The 18440-nt window shown below is 43.2% G+C and overlaps 1 non-coding gene across 1 annotated transcript; it reads left to right on the top strand.

Annotated features, from left to right (window-relative positions):
* The first annotated feature begins 17473 nt into the window (after window positions 1–17473).
* On the top strand, window positions 17474–17558 carry TRNAQ-UUG (transfer RNA glutamine (anticodon UUG)). Its single transcript has one exon. It is a non-coding gene; the product is annotated as a tRNA-Gln (tRNA).
* The last annotated feature ends 882 nt before the right edge of the window (window positions 17559–18440 follow it).

Genomic DNA, 18440 nt, shown 5'->3' with positions numbered 1-18440 from the left:
TGATGCGGGGTTCAAACTCACAAGCTATGAGATCATGACCTGAGCCGAAGTCAGACGTTTAACCAGCTGAGCTACCCAGCTGCCCCATGATGTTCCTTTTAAGAAGTGGTTCTCAAGTATTAGTGTGTATAGAAAGAAACCTAGGAAAAAGAGCGATGCTTCCAGAACTGAAGCTTCCTTTATTAAGACTACAAAAAGAACTGGCCTAAGGGAGCCATGATTGCAATCCATGCCCCAGGACAGAGAGAGCAAACTGCATAAGGGATCATATAATACCAGGTCCTGGGCACAAGCACTCTGTCCCGCCCAAGGAGCCATTAAATGACACCGACAGCAGGAGTATTCTCTTGCATCAGAATCACCCGAGATTGTTGATAGAAATACAGATTCCAGGAGACACCCCAGATCTATTGAAATAGAATTCCTGGAGAAGAGGTCCCAGATATGTATTTTTAACGAACATCTTTGGTGGTTTTCATTGACACTGAAGTTTGAACCCAACGCCTGAAGAAAACTTTTGACAAGGTAAATAGATGTGATATTGGCGAGAAATACAGACATATCACAGGAGGTTTTGAGTCGGGAAGATTTGAAGATAAACAAGTCATTTATATCTAACATAAGGTGCTGTGGAAAAAGCACTGTTTCAAAAAGATGATTATGGTGTTAAAAAGTGCCAATTGTGGTTCATTTTATGTATCATAATGTGTATGTTTAAAGATATAAATGATGCCATAAAAATATAGATTCACGACAACAAAAGGAGTCAATATGCGGCGGGTATGCAGAATCTAACCAGGGGCTATTTCACGGAACACAACTGCTAATCACCAAGCGTAAAAAGCAGAAGGACAATGCTGTGCTCTGCTGACAGCCATGAACCAGAGCACAGAAATCCTCTTTTGAGCCAGGCAAGACTTCCCATGAGGGAGGAGCTTGCAAAGCACAATTTAGGCTGATATCACTGGAAAGAGAGTCCAGTGATCAGAGTTGAGAGTGCAGAAACATGAATCACAGGTTGGTCTCTCCAGTTGAGTTCACGCATGTGTCCTATAGGCGGTAACATAATCAATAGCAGCTCAGATCATGGATATTTGTAGACTGCTCTAACTGAAAGGGACTTAGATCGTGAAGTTGAACCATCGAATTTTATAGGTAAGACACAAAGGCCAGTAATTTGGCCTCCCTGGGCTTTGCTGTCGCTCTGACTTACTTGTGCCACGGCAAGATTATGGCCCGCGTGAAACTTCTCACTCAGTGCCCTTTCCTCTACACGATGCCCCAGCATGTGACTGTTCTGCCAATGCATGGTAGACTATAGAATTCTATGTAATAGCTGCCTTAAAATCAGATTACATAAATTACTTTTAACTTAAGCCTCCACTATTGGTTGAATTAACTCATACGTGTGAAATACTTGTTAGATGTTGGAATTAATTCTTTCCTCTAAAAAAAATCCTAGCAAAGATGTCTCATGAGAGCCTGGGTTTCACAGGGTGTCTTCTATTTTGTAGGTGTTGAACGGTTATTGCATGTTAGGTCGATGACGGATTCTGATACCGGCTCCCTTATACTTGGCGTCTACTGTCTACTGAGATCTTCACGAGAACTGGAAATACATTTCTCAAGGATCTCCCTTAGCAACGATGGTGAAGATTAAACAAACGGCAAGTTCAAGATGGAGCTGATCTAGCAGCCTTCTCCATTACTACTGAATAGAATCCAGAGAGTTCAGGGGCAGAGAAGCTGAAAGTTTACCCAGATGTCTTTTCAGGGAAGAAAAGGAGTCCATTTTCACTCCAGAGAATTCTTCCGTGAACTGCAGTCAGTAGGGTAATCGTTTTCAAACTGTGTTGAGCCCAAGAGTTCCAGAGAAGCGCTTCTGAACGGATGGTGTGGGGGAGCCAAGACCTACAGACATGGAATGTGGGGAAAGCAAACCCCGGATCCACTGAAAGAGTTCTTTTTTGTAGCCCCTACAGTGGGGTGCCATGTGAGTTCTCATCCTCCCCCCGGCCCACCGCAAGTTTCTGCTGCTACTAAAACACATCTGAAAGCATCACACTAAGTCACCACATACATCGAAAATTCCAATTTCATAGAATGGCATATAGAACACTTGGCAACAACCCAGAGCCTTGGTTTATAACCAGATTTATTTCAAAGCCAATTGCCTTCCTTCTTTGTGTACGAACGTATCTTAGATTAGAAGACATTATAGAACCCTTTCAAGGAGATCAAAACAAAACACTTTTAATAATTGGTTTCCATGGGGTATATATGTAAACGTGAAAGCCCTAGATGCCTCTCAGGCATCTTTTATTTCTCTTCTTTAAAAACTCAGTAATTTCCTGAATTCTGGTCTCTTGAAACCTATCTTAATTATACCCTCACTAGTAGTTTTCTACACAATGGTAATCACAGATGTCTATAATACTTGTCTAGTGAAAATGTCAAAGGAAACTCTGCGTGATCTCTATTAGCACCCCATAATTAAAGGTCCTGATATATTCTGGGAGGGTCTCTGTGGGGATTTTAACCAGGGGCTCATTGGACATGCAGCTGCTGAATAGATTGGCCCTTGCTAAAACTGAACACAACTTCATCACCGTTGAATGGATTAGTGGAACCATGATCAGCGATAAAATGCTATGGGGATCTGAGAAGTTAAATACACGGTAATAGTCGTCCCAGTAAAAGTGTTCTGGCAACAACTAATGAATCACCTCAACTTAATAGTGTCTCGTCATGCTAGGAAAGCAACAGAAATGGAGCCACGCCACATATTGGAAGCTACGTGAAGTCTTTGTGAACCGGTGCCTTCTTGGGTTATATTAGACAAGCTCATCCAACAAGTACTTACTTGCCAAGTGCCAGGCTCAAGGGAGGTGAGGCCCCCTCTCCGCCTCGGCTCATGAAGTGGTTTATTTCTCTGCCTTGCTTCAGTCAGGCCCCTCACCACAGAGCCCGTATATTTTAGATCGCTCAAGGGTCACGGAGGTCAGGAAAGGTCTGGGGAGCCCAGAGAGATGGGGGGTCCCCAACTCTGCTGACCGCTTGGACTTAAAAAAAAAAAAAAAAACACTCCAGGGAAAGCGTCGCCTGCCGTCACAGCCCCATCACAAAGGTCTCTTTTAAACATTAACTTTGAGAACCCAGGGAGGAGATGCTTTCAACAACCAAATCAGGAGAACAGGAGACAAAAAAAGAGAAGGGACTTTTCAATCATTTACTCATTAAAAACAAAGACAGAAACGAGCACCTCCGTGAGCATCAGCTGTGTAGAGGGGGCGTGTTAGGTACAAAATCAAACAAAATGAGCGAGCAAGGGTTCCTGCCTGAGAGAATTTAACGGTCTGAGTGGGGAGAGAAAAAGTGCTATAAATATGACATGGCCTTAAAGAGGCAACAAAGCATTTAGAAAAGAGAGACAGAAAATGATGAACTCAGCTGCAGAGAAGAACACGGGGCTCACAAAAGGGGGCAGTCAGCACCGAGGAGGCCTGAGGCACAGAGAGGAGAGGACGGCTGGCCTCTCGCCACCATTTGTATTTTATATACGAGGCAGATAGAAAGGCAGGGGAAGCCTCCATGGGATTGTCCCCTGTTTGGCTTCACATTTTTCCAAAATACCTTCTAACTGGGAATCCCAAACACCACAAGATCAAGATCCCATTTCCATTTTTCCTCCAGATCCAGGAAGATGAGCACTGACCTGGGCATTTTCATTCACCTCGAGGAGAGGCAGAAGAGACACTTTGAAAACAGCTGAGCTCCGGGGGCACCCCGGGGTGGCTCAGTTGGTTAAGCGTCCAAGTTCGGCTCAGGTCATGATTTCCCCCATCGTGAGTTCGAGCCCTGCAGCAGAGTGGGTGCTGACAGCACGGAGCCTGGAGCCTGCTTCTCTTTCTGTGTCTCCCTCTCTCTCTGCTCCTCCCCCACTCGCACTCGGTCTCTCTCACTCTCAAAAATAAGCAACATTAAAAAAACTTAAAAAAAAAAAAAAAAGAGGCTGAGCTCTGGAGGCTGCAAAGACAAGGTCAGATTCCCACCAGAGGGTCAACATCAAAGCGTAGAGCTTCTTAGCTCTGAAGATCCTTCCCGACCTGCTACTACCTCGTATTCCCATCAGCTTCCCTTCTCCGAAGATGGTTTTGGTCTCTTACCCGGCTGTGGCATGATGGTGTGTGCTGAAACCCAAAGCGTGTGGCGGCCAAAGGTGCAAGAGGCCAGCGTGCGAGGCGGTGAGCCCCCCCAGTCATCCCCCATTTCCTGCACAAACACCCGCTCCTCCGCCCAAGAACTGCGGTCTTACCTGACTTTGAATTCCTCACATGGGAGCAGAGACCACAGAGACCTTTTATTTCCAAGCTTAACCAAAGAAGCCCGAGAGCAATGAGAAGAATGACGACGTGGCCACCTGCTGATGGAACATCGCATATCTTCTCTCTGGTGACGCGCTGGGGAGCAGCAAGGGCACCTCTCCATGCTGGGCACGCGCAGGAGGGCGTAACCACTCCAGCCCCCCGTGTGCAGGTGAGGCACCTGCCATCCAGCTGCCTTCAATGCTTTTCCGACTCCTGACTGCACCTGGGAACTTTTAAAAACTACCCCGGCCCAAGCCCCGCATCTCACCAATTGAATAAGAATCTCAAGAATGGTGCCAAGGTGTGGTTGTCGTTGAAAGCTTCGCAGGTTATTCTGGTTGGACCACCATGAGCAGCGATCCAATGGGCTCTGAAGAAGGAGCAAGACTTCTCGATTTCAGCTGCAAATGCTCTCTGCCCGGCTTTCGATTCCGTGATGTTACTACTTTGTGGGGCTATTTGAAATTAACGAGACAGGAAGGCAGAGAATCTCAAGCCCGGGGCCCCTCTCGGATGCTGTTAGCTTCTGAAATCAAGAAGTCTGGCTCCTTGTTCAGAGCCCACAATACCTAGCCTTGGCAGTGGTAGTGCCACGGGGCACATGGGTCTGGCTGTCAAGTCTTCCTGATCAAAAGAGACAGTGAAAGAAGACAGATCCCATCAAAAGATACTCCCGCTTTTGTTCTCCTTTAATGTTATTTCCAGAGATTCTGATTTGATTGAGTTGTGGTGGGGCTTCAGGCACACCTACTTTTTTCCAAACTCCCCTGTGATTTGAATGTATTCCAGGATTGAGAACCACTAGCCCAAGGTTCTCCTCACCTGGGGGGCTTTGAAAAGTCCTGATGCCCCAGGCCACACTTCACATCACCTAAATCAGAACCGAGGGGCAGGGGACCCAGGCATCAGCGTAATTGCCCAGGGGGTTTCCGGTGTGCAAGTCTAAGTTGAAATCGGTGCTTGAAATCTGCTACAGAGGAAAGAACACCAAAGAAGGGGTAATAACTGGATTCTAGGCTCTGCTTGGCCACTAATTTGCATGTGACCTTGGACTTATCACTTGGCTGCTCTGGTTCTCCATTTTCTCACGTGTAAGATGGTATCCAAGATTTACTCCAGTTTTAATGCACAATCCTCTATGCATCTTAAAAGGCTTTACTGGGACGCCTGGGTGGCTCTGTCGGTTGAGCGTCCGACTTCGGCTCAGGTCATGATCTCACACTCCGTGAGTTCCAGCCCCGCGTCGGGCTGTGTGCTGACAGCTCAGAGCCTGGAGCCCGCTTCAGATTCTGTGTTTCCCCCTCTCTCTGCCCCTCCCCTGCTCATGCTCGGTCTCTCTCTGTCTCAAAAATAAATAAAAACATTAAAAAAAAAATTTTTTTTAAAAAAGGCTTTACTAAACCAATTCCCTCCTACCACATGTGTTGTGGCTCTGACTGTATCTACAGCTCTCCCTGCAGCTGGAAGGTGGTCACCTGCTCCGAGGATTAACAGTCCTGAGCACGGTCCCCAGACAAGGTGGGTATGAAGTTTCTCAATGCTTCCCTACTCTCCAGTCAGACGGAAGGTGTTAACGCAACCATGCTTCTGCATAGAATAACTCCCTGGGTCGGTCTGGCCAAGAGTCACGGTCAGCATGTGGACTGAGATGGTTTGGCTGTTGCACACACAGAGCTGTACTTTATTGACGTGTGGTTTTACTTCTTGCCCTGGAGCCCAGTGCATCAGGCACACATTCGCTGTTAATCTAGACATACATCCCTCGCTGTGAGTCACTGGGAATAAGGGTCCTCTGGACCTGAAACACTCTGCCCACGTTGCTTATTTATTTCTAATATCAGTCCACAGGCAACATCATTAACATGAAAGCCAGGGAGGAGGTCATTAGCAACCGAAGAATCTGGCCCCTTCTTGATAATCCACATTTGCAGTGCCGTGGCACAGGTATTACTGAGGCCGTCGAAAGACCAGGATTCAAGCTCCAGCTCTCCCATATGCTGGATGTGTGACTCCAGGCAAATGAATCTCCGCCAAAGAAGTTCTCCGTCTCCTCATCTCTAGCGCAGAGATCAGACCTGCTCCTTCTCAGAAAGGTGAGGATTAAACGAAGCAACATAGGGGAGAGCATTTGGTAAAAACATCTCTACCTTTTTCCCCTTGGAGTCCCTCGTCTCACAACACGTAAAAATACATTTTTCAAGATTAAAATTATGCGCCGCCGTGATCGAATTCCCTCCCAGCCCGATGGTCCTGCTAGGCATCCCAGACACCAACTTGCTGTAATCTAACACATTACAAAGGAAGCAGGCCACATGGAGATGCTACCGATTAACACAGGATTTAGGAAAAGGCTATAATGCAGTTAATAAGGAAACAATCACCATTCTCATTCCCAATTCTGTAGGAGTGTTAGATTTGATCACCAGGGAAAGCGGGATCGTGCACCTAGGCAGAATCGAAATACAGGGTGGAAAACAGAAAGGTCCTAGTTGTCAAAAAAAGGGGGGGGGGGACTGTTCTGTGAGAGCGAAGGCAACAAGGGGATGATAGAAAAGTGTTGTCCAGTGAGACATAAAATGGTCTTTATCAGCGTAACACGGACAGGCCTGGCACGTTGCAGCTTCTTTGTTCCAGACCTTCCAAGACTAGGGAGTACAACGCATTCAGCTGTCACATGAATTCAGCGGCTGGTCTCCTAACCCCCAGATTACAGGGAAGGAAGCTTCTCCATATGACAAAAGACCTATCTCTACCTGATAAACGCAGGTTATTGAAAAATGATGCAGAGGAGAAGAATGACAACCATGGTGACCGGCAGGAAGAAGCTTTCCATTCCAAATTGTCGATGAAGAAACTGAGATTTGGAGGTTCATCCTACCCAAGCCAGGACTCCTCACCCCGGACTCAGCTGGTCTCTCCACACCGCAAAGATGCTATATAGACGGTGTATTGGCAAGTAAATAAAAATACTGGCTCCATTTCTCTGAAAGTTAAGACTATTGCCAACCTCAGTATAGTCCAAAAAGAGAAGTACTAACAGAATAGCTAATCGTGTGCTGAGTGCATCCAGTAGCCCAGGCTCTTCCTAAAATAATTGTCATATTGATCTCCTGAAAACCCTCTGAGTAGAGGCTACTATTTGTCCCTTTTACAAATGAGGAAAAAGAGGCACTGAGATGGCTACCTAGCTGCCTGAGATCACACAGCTAAAAACTATCAGAGCCAAGTTTCAAGCCCAGGCTATTGGCTCCAGATCCCACATGTACAACCGCTACTTGATAACGTAAGCGAACCCAAAACTCTGTTCAGCATCCACGTGGTGCTTTCTTATGCTCCACTTGGAGCCTCACCCACCCTTGGTTTCTAATTCCTTACAGTTTCACAAAGCAGTCTTACAGCAGAGCCAGGAAATTTGGCACCTGCTCACACCCCCCACCTTTGTCTCACTATGCTCCAGTCTTACTAGCTTCCCTTAGTGTTCACCCCTGGGCCTTTGCACCTGCCATTCCCTTTGCCCAGAATGCTCTTCCCAGCCTCCGGGGTCGGATGACCTCCTACTCACCTTTCAGGCTTCAGTTTCAATGTCACTTTCTCAAGAAGGCTTACCAGCATTCTACTTTTCCATGGTGCTTTTCTGTCAGAACACTTACCACAATTAGATTCTTTGGTGGGATTACTGGCTTCACGAGGGCTAGCGTAGGGACAGTTCTGCTCACCTCTGTACTAGCTATGCCCAGTATGCTCCAGAACACAACGGACGTGGACTCAAGATTTGTTGAAAACCTCGGTTAAATAATGACGTTCTTTCACGTAACAGGCATACTCTGGAGACATTGTGGGTTCAATTCCAGACCACCAAAATAAAGCAAATATCACGATAAAGTGAGTCAAACGAATTTTTTCTCTTCCCGGTGCATACAAAACTTACGTTTACTCTATACTATAGTCTACTGAGTGTGCATTATGTCTAAAACAAAACAACGTGCTCACCTTAACTTAAAAACTACTTGCGGCACCTGGCTGGCTCAGTCGGTTCAGTTTCTGACTCTTGATTTCGGCTCAGGTCATGAGCCCGGGGTCTTGGGATCGAGCCTCCACATCAGGTTCCGTGCCGAACATGGAGCCTGCTTGAGACTCTCTCTCTCTACCTCCGCCCCTCTCCCCCACTTGCACTCTCTCTCCCAAATAAAAATTAATTAATTAAAATAAAAAAGGCTTTGTTGCTAAAAAATTAAAAACCCAACGTACTCGACTGCTAAAACATGCCCACCATTATCTGAGCTTTCAGCAAGTCGTAATCTTTTTGCTGGGAGAGGGTCTTGCCTGACTGACTCTTCCTTTCGTGAACAATGTCTCTGTAGCAAGGAGTACTGCTCCCAGTAGGACGTCTTTCAAAGTTAGAGTCAATCCTTCCAAACCCTGCCTCTGCTGTATCAACTAAGTTTATGTAATATTCTGAATCTTTTGTAGCCATTTCAACAGCCTTCACAGCATGTTCACCGGGAGTAATTCCATCTCGGGAAACCACTTTCTTCTCTCATCATACGAAGCAACTCCCCCTCCATTAAAGTTTGATGGCGAGATCCACAGCAGTTCAGTCCCATCTGCAGGCTCCACTTCTCACTCTGGTTCTCTTGCTGTTCCCACAAAGCTTCATTTGTGAAACACACAGTAGCTGTGAAGCGCAATAAAGTGAGGCATAATAAAACAAAGCATGCCTGTAATTTTCATAATAACTCCAGGAGGTGGGTAGGCAAAGGTGTTTTAAACTCATTTTAGAGATGAGAGACTTTAAGACCAGAGAAGTTCAGGACGATTTCCAGAATCACCCAACGCTGCCTTCCATTCCCTCCATGAGAAGAGTTCATAATGAAGCTGTCCTGTATTTTCAAAAATAAATAAGCTGTGTGTCCACTGGGTCAGGCAAGAATGCCGTCAAAACCAGCTCTGTGCTCCTTTGCAGAGATTCCAAACGTCACCTAACAACATAAAAAGTCAGAACCAAACGACTTTGAGTTGTCCTTAGAGTTTAGTCCAAAAGTCTGGATGAGACCGATTCAGCATTTGTTTGGAGTCCACAGAAACAGTAACCAAATGCATAGAAAAGATTGTCCACGTGGCCTGCATCAGGTCATCAACCCCTTGGGCCCTTGGATTCACTGCGTAAAAATGAGAAAGCAGGACCTGGCCATCTCTAAGTTCTCTTCTTCTCTGAACGTGTGGATTTCCAAACCCACTTGTAGATGTGACTGCTCACAATTTGGCAGAATGATTTCTTGAGACACTACTTATGATTTTCTTATATTTTCCTCTTTCCCATTTAGGAAGGTAGACGTCAACACAAGCACTCTCCAGAGGAAGTGTGAGGCAGGCTAGAAATCAAAATTGCCTAAGGGCAATTTCTTCCCTTTATCTCCAGAAGAATCAAGACCATATAGGAGAAAAGAATTTGAGAGGTGAATGGTGAGGAGAAAGAGGTCTGCAAATGTAGAAAGCAGACGACTTGTAGACCACTCCCTAGAAATGCCCAGGAGGGGCCAATGCCAAGAAAGAACTTCGTGGGGCATGATAAAGGCTAATCTCCTAGGCTGGGGGGTTCCAGACTCACCAAAGCCCACCAGGCACCAAGCACAACCTGAAAGCATCAAGGCAGCCAGATCTGAAGAGACTATGTGGTCGAGAACAATGGCATTCTCAGAGGTAACCACCATGTATAGAAGACAGGTGACCAAAAATTTGGCCCTTGCCTGAGATTGAAGAAATTGGGGAGGGGGAGTATTTTGTTAATGTTTTTTTATTATTTTAAAAAGAGTCATCTTTTAGGGAACTTCTGAACATTTTGGAAGAACTTTGGAGTTTTCCCTACCTTGTTTGGAAAACCTACCAGGACTTACCCTTTATTTACATCAACGTAAAGTAATTATCTAGTCATTGCTTTAGGAGGAAAATGGGAGGCCACTTTACATCTGAATGCAAAAGAGTACTGAGTGAGATGTCAACTGTTGAGTTTAACCGTGTAAACTAAGGGCTTCTTTCACTGGGCTACGCCCTTGAGGAGGGAAAAGGAAAAGATGTCCCAGAGGACAGATGATGATGATTATATACAAGGTTCTCCATGCTCCTCCCCTCCCCTGCATGAGACATACATACAATCACATTGGGTTATTTAAGGCAGGATAACCCACACTTTGAACACTGTCCTGCAGGCTATTGTGATGCTCAAGCTGGACCAGAAAATCTAAACTGGACCGTGATTTGAAGCAGTTAAGAAAGATAGCCGTGTTTGCATTTGGAGCAAATTGGAAGAAAAAGGATAATTCTGGACACAAAAAGCAGATGCCAGAATGGTTTTTGATCTCGCATCCTGCAGAATGACCAGAGTTATGGTGGACAGGTCTTCAACCACCATGTTGATTTCTGCCGAGGACAGAGTCTTGCTCACTACCCTGGATTATCTGATGTTGGAGGTAACACTATTTCCCAGCAGAAGCAAAAACAGCAGCAAAGCAAAGAAACTGGACTTTTCAGCAGCCTGAACTTTTACTGATAGTGTTCATACTTGACCCCTTTGGACTTAATAAGTAAATCAAGGGGTCCCAAGACATATCAGAGAAAAGAACCTCTGAATAAAAATGAGCTTTTTGGGGCACCTGGGTGGCTCAGTTGGTTAAACATCTGACTCTTGGTTTTGACTCCAGTCATGGTCATGAGATTGAGCCCCATGTTGGGCTCCATGCTGAGTGTGGAGCCTGCTTAATATTCTCTCTCTCTCTTCCCTCTGCCCCTCTCCCCCCACCCCACTTCTCTCTCTCTCTCTAAAAAATAATTTAAACATTTTTTAATTTAAATGAATTTTTTATGTTGGGATGGGACACAAAGCCATATTTATTTAAATATTAAATATGTTGTGATCTTATTCTACCCTAAGCTGATAAAATGAATGTCTATAGCAGTATGTTTTGTATTGATCTTGTTATAGGTGGGAGAAGGGGGTATTTTTTTTAATAACACCTTTAATCCAATCACCCAGAATCGAGCACTGTTAGTATTTTGGGATATATACGTTCAGAAATATTTCCTCAGGAAATGTACAAATGCAGAAGCGAGGCAAAGTTAGTCCCCCCAAAATTAGATAATATTATACAAAATGTTTAATAGTCCGCTTCCTCCCTTTAAAAAACATGTGATAACTTCCCCTATCAAACATAGATCTGCATCAGTTATAATAATTCAGTTATTTTCCATTGAATAAATGTATCATAACTTTTTAATCGGTTTCCTGTTAATGAATAATTTGAACATCAGTTTTAATAGGTAATAGCATTGTAGAGAAAATCCAATTTGTCCGTTCCTTGTACGCCTACCTTCACTATCTCTTCCAGAACTATTGCAATGGCTTCATAAATGGTATCATTTTGTCTGGTCTTGGCTCTTTCAAAATGATTCTCTACTAAATAACAGCCTCTCTATACCAGTTTCACGATGAAATAATGTCCAAGTTATAACAAGACATAGAATTCTTCATCAGCTAGACTCTGCTGACATCACTTATAACTTGATCTGGAGTGCAGTATTCTTCTTGCAACTCGATAGGAAGAGCATTCTCTGTTTGGAAAGGACTACCCTCTCCATCATTAGAGAAACTGTAGTCTCCAGTTATAGAAAGCAGCCATTAGTTACACGAGCCCAGAGTACTGTTCACGGGGGCCACCGCTAGGATGTGCAGGGCCCTGGGCAATATTTCATTTTACAAGGTGTTGCAAAACTTATGGGTCCATGTGAAGCATAGTGATCACAAATCACTAATCACAAGTAATGGATCGAGAAGGATCCTTAGAATTAACTGATTGTTCAATCTGTGTGTGCAAAGATTCTTCAGAGTGTCCAGGCACCGTTTTTTCCTATTCGGGCCCATCATCTCTTCTTTTTTTTTTTTAAACTCTCAAATGTGTCACGAGTATAAAATGTCCTATGAGGAAAAGTAGTCACATGCTTGTTCACAATACCCTGGCTCTTCAGAAGCTCTTTGTGTTGAAACAACATAGACCTTCTTGCCTTTGCAGTTCCCAAATACCATTTATTCGGGGCTGGTTATTTCATTACTCATCAGGGTGCATCATCCATTCTACTGCCTGTAAAGCTGGCTTCTAACGAGTCTCTCAAAGGTCGTTACTGTGCTTCGTTGGTGAAGACCAAAAACACAAGATTTACCCTGAGGAGTAAGGGCAAACGTGGACAGTAATTTGTTTTCTGGCTATGTGAATTCTTTCCATGTTAACCATACATCTCTTTCCATGTACTGCCACCTTTAAGGATGATAGGCAGGGCCCTGTGGGTGCTGTAAGAGACATAGACCCATTCACACAAGGAACCTCCCTTACGAGCAACCTGAGAGACCCAGGGCCACCATATTGATTGGAGGTAAGAGAGGACATGGGTTGGAAGGGTCCACTGGCGTCACCAAACAAAAGTCTTGAAAGCCCACGGAGGACATCGGCACATCATGCCTGGAAGACTGTCAGTGGTGTGGAGCCTGCAGAAAGGTGGAGTGGACAATCTGGGCACTAATGGAAGGGGACACCTAGGGTCAAAGACAGCCGGCCTCACCCTTGCCATAGTCATGTGCTGTAGACTAGAGGTGGCACCAAGGTCATGTGGCGTGGGTGAGAAGAAAAGACACACAGTCCCACGCACCTGGCTCAAGCCCAAGGGGGACTCTCAGCAGCCCAGACTCATCCTGAGTCTGATATGATGATAATCACCCAAAGTCAGCCTCAGCGTTATTCTGATGGCCCAATCTCACATGATCTGGCAAAGAAAACAGACCGCGGCAGGAGCAATCTGCTGCCCGCCTGGAATCGGCCCAGCCGCAGGGCCTCAGGACGACCCACAGGCATGAGTTCACTGGGGCATCTGGTCAATCCCACGTGTACTGTGACCCTGGCCAATTCCAGGCCCAAGAGAGTCTTAGAAATTTCTGATAAAGGCACTCCAAAGCACGGGGCCCTTGGAGGCCTAGGACCCAGGCAGGTGCCCTGAGGTGAGTACTGTTGTTCACATTCTATTATATGCCTCGTTGATTTCACGTACTCTAGTTGAGGACATTTTTTAAAGTCTGCCTAGTGAGTCCTCAGATGAATCAAGCACAGCTAGTTATCTAACTAGCATTGCTGATATAAACATCTGCCCAAAATTTGAAGTAAAAAATTCTGTTTTTCAAAAATTAAACACAGAATTACCATACAACCCAGCAATTCCATACTAAAAGAGATACCCAGAAGAACTGAAAAGAGCTACTCGTACAAGTACATGCACGTTCATGACAGCATTATTCATATTCACAATATGGTTAAAATAATCCCAATGTGCACCAATGGGTAGATGGATAAACAAATTGTGGTATATCCATACAATGGAATGTTATTCAGCCATATGAAGGAATGAAGTACCAATCATACTGCAATGCAAATAAATCTCAAAAACATCATGCTAAGTGAATGAAGAAAGATACAAAAGGACGAATATTATGATTCCATCCATACAAAATAACCAGAGTAGGAAAATCCACGGAGACAAAAGGTAAACTGACCATTGCCAGGGACAGAGAGGAGAAGGAAGTAAAATATAACTGTTTAGCAGGTGGGGGTTTCCTTTTGTGGTGATTAAAATGTTCTGGAGCTAGATAGAGGTGGTGGTTACATAACGTTGTCAGTGTACTAAACGCCACTGACTTGCTCACTTTAAAATGGTTTATTTTATGGTCACCTGGGTGGCTCAGTCGGCTAAGCATCCAACTGCTCAGGTCCTGACCCCGTGATCCTGAGATTGAGCCCAGTGTCTGGGCTCTACACTGGCAGTGTGGAGCCTACTTGGGGTTCTCTCTCTCTCTCGCTCTCGCTCTCGCTCTCTCTCTCTCTCTGCCCCTCCCCCTGCTCCCATTCTCTCTCTCTCTCTCTCTCTCTCTCTCTAAATCAGTAAACATTTAAAGAAATAAAATGGCTAGATTTAGGTTATGTAAATTTCACCTCAATTTTCTTAATCTTAACTTTGAAGATATTTATTCATAACATAGTTGATATTACATAGTCACACCCAAACATAAAATCAAGTCAACTGTGATCATTTGTGGTCATGTTTATGATTATTATTTCTCATAGAACAAAATATCACAGAGAAAAAGACCAAAATACATGCAGCTGGGAGAGTTTTCAGAGAAAAGAAATAATATTGAGGGGAAAAGTTGCTGAAAGGAAAAAAAAAAAAACTATAGGAACAAAAAGACCTGAAAAGAAAGAAATGATATTTGTTTTTTAGTAAGAAAGTGATCTTTTAATCAAGAAGTTTTGTATACCAAGGAAAAGAAACACACTCCAGCATTTGGCCTTGTAAACTATAATAGGAAACCCATTTTATAACCTGAACCTTAAAAATATTACCTTACATGGTTGGTCCTCAATAAAGATAACTGCTATCTGTTCAACCGACAAATATATTACCACCAACGATATAAAAACAAGCAACAAATATATTACAAAGACACAAAAACATGCACAACCTACAAGTTTGCTGTGTTCTTTTGCATGTTGTTCAAGAGGATTTGGCTGGAAAGACGAAGCCTCAATATGATTAATTCACATACGGGTTTAATCTCATTACCGCCATTACCTTCTAAGTGCAGATATAATGCAAACAATGTTGTATTTCTTTTTAGACCGCTCTTATCAATTCCTGATATTAAAATAATTATTTTAAGCTGTTATAGCCTACAGGCACAATGAAATAGCATAGAAACTATAAAGCTTTGCAAAATAGAACATAGAAGTAGTCAAACTGGGCTTATCACACCCCTGCCGGATAAAAAAGCTGATCATCAGTCAAGAAATAAGCACATTAATCCTGAAGGAAGGAACATTTGCATTTCTATAATGCAAAATTACTCCGGCACTAAAAGACTGTGTTGTTGAAGAAACTTAATGTATTTCTCCCCAAAAGTGTTTTTTAAAGTACTTCAATCTGGGATTTCTTTTGCACAGAAATGAAAGCAAAAATCATCTCCTTTCACAGTATAATAAATTTTTAGGAGTAATTGTTCTTCAAAAGAGATAAAAAGCTCCACTATTAATGTGCATGATTTTGTAGATAATATGAAAAGCCATGCAATTACAGTTATGGTAATTGATATGGTTCTTACCCTGATAATGATCAGGGGTCAAGAGTTTAAAACATAAAGCAGAACATGCTTCGCACTTTTTAAAGTCAAGTAAACGATTTGAAGGTTGGCTTTGCTATTGCAGGCCCTGGACCCTCGGCCCTAACTGAGGCGGGAATGGAAGACAGTGTTGCTATGAAATTCCATGTCCCTTCTCCTTTCATTAAAGCTGTTATCTCCCCCAAACCAGAACTGTGCTTTCCTTGGGAAGAGAGTGTAATTCTCGGTTATCTGACCAAACGAGAGTCATGCGTAACAAGGCTAAATTAATTTCACAGTTAATCTCAAGCCCCAGTTGCAGCCCCATTTTGCTAGTGTCCTAGGCTTACTTACATGGACAAAACAGAATCCAATAAACAAATAATCTTCTAATTCATTCAGATTGATGGCACCTTATGAAATTGGGGAGCCCTCTCAAGGTCTGATGATGTGGCTCTGAGCCTGCCATTTTGTCCATGTTGCTAATGGACTCCCTGACTTGGAGTCCCAGGCTATGTTTTCTGGCAGGAGAAGCTGAATGCATCACAATTTAATTAGACCATTTGGGTTTTCATCTCCTGGGTATTTATGAACCAAATTCAATGGAACCAGAGAATTTATACCCAGGTGTAAGAAGTGAGTAGAAAGATCATTACCTTTGATGTGACAGATCTTTGATGTGATAGATAACAGGAAACTAAAGAAAAAGAAAAAAAAAAAAAAACTCAAAGAAAAGTCCATTTTTCCATAACCCAGAGATCACAGTTTAATGTGCTTAGGACTGTACATCAGATCGCTTTTGAGCCTTTAATGACACAATGTGATTCTTTCTATGAACCAGAAACAAAAATCTATGGGGTTACTGCATTACAATACTGACGTATTTAAAAATCAGTGAGTATACAGGAAAATGTTAACAGTATCATGAATCAAGGTGATGGGGTTTGGGGCTGATGGGGGGGGGGTTGGAGCTGATGGCCAAGAAGGCATTCTTGAAGATGTCTTTGGTGCAAAAAGATGATTTTATTAAACCACGGGGATAGGACCCGTGGGCAGAAAGAGCTGCATTGGGGTTGTGAAGTGTGACTGATTATATACTATGGACTTGAGGGAGGTAAAGTCAAAGGAAAGTTCCCAAAGAGATTTTCAAATGCTAAAGACTCACAGACTATTGGTGGCCTAACCATTGTCAGGCTAAGGTTGTTTTTCCCTCTAGCAAAGCATTAACATTAGGACAGTAGGGGGTTCCTGGACATTAGGCTATTGATAAGACTGTCCTTTTCTTGTAATTATACTAAGATATTTGTAAACTGATGGAGACTCTTATCAGTTCAACCATTTGTTTTCTGTCCTTTCCTTTGTTCTTGGGCAGCCAGGAGTGCCCGAGGAGTGTCACACATATCCCACCAGGGGCCGGGGCCTGCTAGCTTGTCCTTAGGCTCCCTCATCAAAGGTTATCTTGGGGTGCTGAGATTATACTTCCTGTACTTATCTGAATTTTTAATTTTGCCCCAAGTAAACATATATTACTTTCATAATAAAAGAAAAATCAATAATTTGTTTCTTAATATAAAAAATTCATACTATAGACTCCTACTGAGCTGGCATTTCTAACTGGATTTCAAGCTGTCTTCTCCAGAAGACAGGCAGAGTGTGCAGATATCCAGGATCTGTGTCCACACTTCAGTTTTATTTCGTATAATAAAGTTTTCCTTAAGGTTTTTAAAAAATGGTTCCCTTGATTTAGAAAAAAAATGGTTGGTAGCCATTTATCTATTACAGATAGTTTCTCTAAATTTACTATATACAAAGTTCTGTGTTGAGAAAAACTGAGTCACATAAAGTTGTGATTTTCTACTGTTCTCTTGCATCCACACACCTATGCATCCACTTTTTAAAACATCACTATTCTTGGGGCACCCGGGTGGCTCAGTCGGTTAAGCATCTGACTTTGGCTCAGATCATGGTCTCGCGGTCCATGGGTTCGAGCCCCAGCTCGGGCTCTGTGCTGACAGCTCAGAGCTGAGCTAGGAGTCTGGAGCCTGCTTTAGATTCTCTCTCTCTCTCTGTCCCTCCCCTACTCTCACTCTTTCTCTCTCTCTCAAAAATAAATAAACATTAAAAAATTTTTTTTAAACATCACTATTCTTTTTTTCTGTCACTTTTTTCTCTCTTTTTTGGGCCATTTTTCTGCCTTTTCTCTCCTGGAGTTAAGCTTCTACTCCATTCTGGTTTTTCCAGTTATCACCTTGATTCAGCATCACAAAAGCCAACAAACTGAGTAGACAAGGACAGACCTTTCTTTGGAGGATGGGAGAGGAGGGAACACTATGTATATTTACATATTAATTAACTACTTGTCTCCCTTGTGTCCTTGGTTTTTTGGAGTGGAGGGATAAAATAGTTGAGGTCAACTGAAAGGTTTTTGGGTGGCTAAAGATCAATGGGGAAAAGGTTTTAAATAGCATAACGATGGGTTATTAAAAGGATTCCTTTTGATGTTTTTTGGAGAAACTCTAAGATTTGACTGTTACCATTATACTTTTTTTTTTTGTCAGACTGCTGACAAAATCAGCAAATTTGAATCCACAAATAAAGACTTTGAATCCACAAATAAAGACTAGGCCTCATGGTACTCTTGTTATATTATAGGTTCCAACCAGATAGGTCGTGGGAAAAAGACACAGAGCATATTCAAACATAAGTACTCCAAAAATAAAGAAAATATAGATGGACCTAGACATAAAATTATCTAGATCCTTGCTATAAACCCTAACGGCAATGACAACTGGTGATATTTCCATCTAAGGAGACTTACTGTGCCTTTCAATCTATGATAGTGACATCAATATATACTACCTACTGGACTTTTCTGTTGTCATATT

Source organism: Panthera onca, chromosome D4 (genome assembly GCF_046562875.1).
Source record: "Panthera onca isolate mPanOnc1 chromosome D4, mPanOnc1 haplotype 2, whole genome shotgun sequence".
Taxonomy (NCBI): Eukaryota; Metazoa; Chordata; class Mammalia; order Carnivora; family Felidae; genus Panthera; species Panthera onca.
This window is presented reverse-complemented; position numbering and strand designations above follow the sequence as displayed.